This window comes from Electrona antarctica (genome assembly GCF_951216825.1).
Source record: "Electrona antarctica genome assembly, chromosome: 18".
NCBI classification, from domain to species: Eukaryota; Metazoa; Chordata; class Actinopteri; order Myctophiformes; family Myctophidae; genus Electrona; species Electrona antarctica.
Window position 1 is genome coordinate 14,608,508 of NC_136799.1, and position 4,286 is coordinate 14,612,793.

Genomic DNA, 4,286 nt, shown 5'->3' on the forward strand with positions numbered 1-4,286 from the left:
CAATATATAGAACTATCTAGACAGCCTATATAGCATTGTATGTAGACATAGCACTCTACAGTGTATACGCATATAGTTTCATAGATATTCCACCGTTAGGTTCTTATATAGCTTACGTATGATTCTTGATGACTATTTTTATGTATTTGATGTATTACCCTGTTTTGTTCTTGCTTACTGTAAATCGGTCTGGATTAAGAGCGTCTGCTAAATGCCTAAATTGTAAATTGTTGGTAATTTTTTGTCATATACGGGATTTGCTGGCTCTTACATCACACCCTTTAATACTGCATCACAATCTTTTTAACAAATGCATCTATATTTTATATATTGGTTACAAGCTTGCATAACTGCTATATTTTATCTTTTACTTGAAAGTATTGAAATGTTGTTTTTTTAAACACAAATCTTCTGTGGTGGTTCCTGGCATAATATATTTTCAGATACTGCAGGTATACAAGAGGAGGAAAGTAAGAGAGAGAGAAGGGTGGGGGGGGGGGGGTGAGGGGTCTGGGACAGGCATCAACCTCGTCAGCAACATATGTTAACACCAATAACAACAAAGTGTTATTATCGCCTGGAGACGCACGCACGCACGCACGCACGCACACGCACGCACACGCACACGCACACGCACACACACACACACACACACTTGTGCTGGAACAGAAATACGCACATTTTACAGCCCCACAAACACACACTCATACACCCGCAGTTATCCACATACCTCCACAGACATACACGCGTGCGCACATTAACGAGCGTCGGGGGTGTATGTGTGTGAGCCAGTCTCTCTCTATATCACCCCAGAGTGACGCGCAGCATCACTCCTCTGCGCCTCGTTAAGACCCAGCCCCAATTAATGACCTCACAGCCACACCTGTTGTTGTTGCCACGGTGACGGCGTTAAAGGGATTAATTGAAGTGTCTGGGGGATTAACGGTCTGCATATACGCCCATATATGGAAGTCATTACATATAGCAGACTCACTGTACGACGTGTTACTACTATGCGTAGTGTGTGTGTGTGTGTGTGTGTGTGTGTGTGTGTGTGTGTGTGTGCGGGCATGCGCGCGCATGCGTGCCTGTCTGACCGTATGTCTGTCTGTCTGTCTGTCTGTCTGTCTGTCTGTCTGTGTTGCCACCAGCATCTCAAAACATAATATTAAATGTTAACACTTTAATTGCCCGGAACTATTTAATCCATTACATTCATGCGCCCAGTCGATTTATAAACACGGACGCCTTTTCCGGACGGACCGGCCGGAAGTTCATGATGTTGTGTAGCAGCTAACAATAGCCACAGCACTTTAGAATCGATCGACAACAACGGGAGACAAGAATAAATCTATCGAGACTAGCGACTGGACCGCGGAGCGCCGTCTAACACAGGATCTTTTTTCAGAAAAAGACGGGATGATTTAGATCGCGATTTATGAACGTTTTAAGATTTTCGTTTTCATCAGCTAAACAGAGGAGGGAGTTTTTTGATGACGTCTCAGTCTTGCGCGTCACCGAGGAGAGCCCAGCAGGCGCGCCTGGGCTCTACAGCCAGGCGATCTGTTCTCGTATCAATAAACTTCGTCTTTAGGACAATACTTCGTCCTGAGCGTCGGGCGTTACTAATAGAAAGGACAAAGAACTTCGTCCTGGGCGATTAATCTGTTAACAGGAAAAAACATACTTAAAGGAGTAACACTGTAACAATGACTTAATTTCTATCGATTACTCACCCCGTGAATGTTATGTATAGCATTCCTTTATACAAATACCGGATGAATTTAACTATACTTAAACCACAGTCTCCGTATTGTTGACCTTGCCACGATATGAGCTTGTAGATCTGCTATTTTCAGTAGCTAAAGTATAACATAATGCTTGAAACACCAAAAGGGGTTCCCGCCCTGAAAGGGTTAAAACACTTTGTCTGCCACCTAGTTGCGACAGAAAGTACTGCGCCAGTATGCCAGACATTTTCTGTGTTGTCGGGCAGATTCATTTCCGCGTTACCGGCATGGAGAACTTCATTGTAACAATCGGCTATCACTAGCGTTAGCTTACGATGTTTATCTTTCGCCAGAAACGTTAACATGTCGGGAGCGATGCGGTAGAAAAATCACAAATGACAGCCGAACCTCGGATGCATCAGAAAAACCATGGACAGCGCTCGTAGTTTCAGAGATACGAGGCATTGAAAATCCTACTTTGACTGGAGGTAAATGGGGGCCGTGGGGGCCGTGCGCAAAGATGCTGGTGCTGGGGGTGACGGAGGCACGGAGCAACAGGACCAATGTTAGAATCAGATTTTCTTTAAACCACTTCATATATGGTGTAAAGGAGGGTTACGAATATATACGTAGCTGGCAGAAAAATAATTAACTAAAGTCTAATATATACAGAGGAATACGTCAGAAATATCACATTTTCACTATAGTAAATATGATTACTATAGTGATCATATACGATGCATAATTTACTTGTAGGGCTTCATGTGCGTTCAGGTAATAAACATAGTGTTTAGTGTGGTTGTTGACGGCTGCAGACAGTGCAAGGAAACCATTATTGGAACTGGCAGAGCATTCAGCTCTGCTTTTAATTGAATATTAAGAAGATGAATTATTGATACTAGATTCAAACTTTGATCAGGAAAATGAATCCACATCTTATTAACAATATAAGAGATGTTTACCGCCGTTATAATGTGACCATAAATGGATGCAAAATGGTCCCTTGTATTTGACTCAAAGTTATACTGCTTACAAACACACAGGCATGTGCGCATGCACGTGTGCGCGTGCAAGTGCACACACACACGTACACGCACGCGCACACAGTCACACACACAAAGCACCCCTACTGTATTTACTCAACCTCTGCCCTCGCTCATTCTTTTCAAATCCATTTAGAGTCATAAACACACGTACACACACGTACACACACAGTCACACATGCACAGTCACACACACACATGCACAGTCACACGCACAGTCACACAGTCACACAGTCACACACACACACACACACACACACACACACACACACACACACCATGACGCAAGGTCAGCCAAGGGCGTTGTGTGTTTGTCTGCGGCTTGTCTGTATACTGTGCGCACGCGTGAGTGTGTGTGTGTGTGTGTGTGTGTGTGTGTGTGTGTGTGTGTGTGTGTGTGTGTTTATAATTAGGCCATGCATCTGATTGTCATTAAAGACCGGAGCAGATAATGAACAGTAACTAAAGCCACGCTCAGTGATTTTACAACACAACGACTGCAGCTTTTCTCTGCTGGATATACTGTGGGCCAGTTACTAATAGACCATTTAATGTGAACGACCTCACACACTTTTATTTAGTTTTTTACTTTAAGCGTTTAACTTGGAATGCTCCAACACACACTGTGCATGCCTGCATGTGTGCATGTGCGTGCGTGCGTGCGTGCGTGCGTGCGTGCGCGCGCGTGTGCATGTAAGTGTGCATGTAAGTGTGCATGTAAGTGTAAGTGTGTGCACGTATTAGCAGACCATGATGTTTAGCAGGGCTTGTCAAGATTTATTTTACCTTTTCAATTAACTAGTTTTTTTATTTAAGCGTTTTAACATTTTGAAGAGTGCCTTAGACTAATTTTCTTTTGATTATATATAATTTCACCCCTTTTTGGATCAAAGGACACTTCTAACAACTCTGTCTTCGGTCTTCACCAGTCTTGAACTCTGTAGCCCTCCATTAAAATAAATAAATAAAAATAAATAGCAGCAATCAGTTCACCACCGTAAAATGTTCGGTGGTAATCTATCCATTTGTAACTGAGTGTGTACGAACTACGAATGTCACCAAAATGGACGTAACGGCACAGGCAAATATAAGTGGTGGCGACACCAGGCGATCCAGATCGTGGAGGGATTGTCTGCCCGTGTATTCACATGACAAGTGCACTGCCAGAACGCATGCGGGTGTTGAGACGCTTCCCGAGTGAAAAGCCATTAACAATGGACAACAAACGGCAAAGAATAGACTAAAGACTGCTTTGTCGTGCTTCAGCCTATTCCTTTATTTCGGTCACTGAATGTGGACTGAATGTGTGTGAGTCAGTTATACTGTACATTTAGGATGATGATTCTATGTTGTTGTATGTGTAGACAATGTGTTTTGTCTATAGTTCACTGTAAATTATCAGACCGGAAATAAACCATTCATTCATTCATCCATTCATCGATTCACCTCAGGTGGAAACCTCCATGTCCAAAACTGGTTCTTTTCACCATTCAAATTCAAAACCAGCAAAACA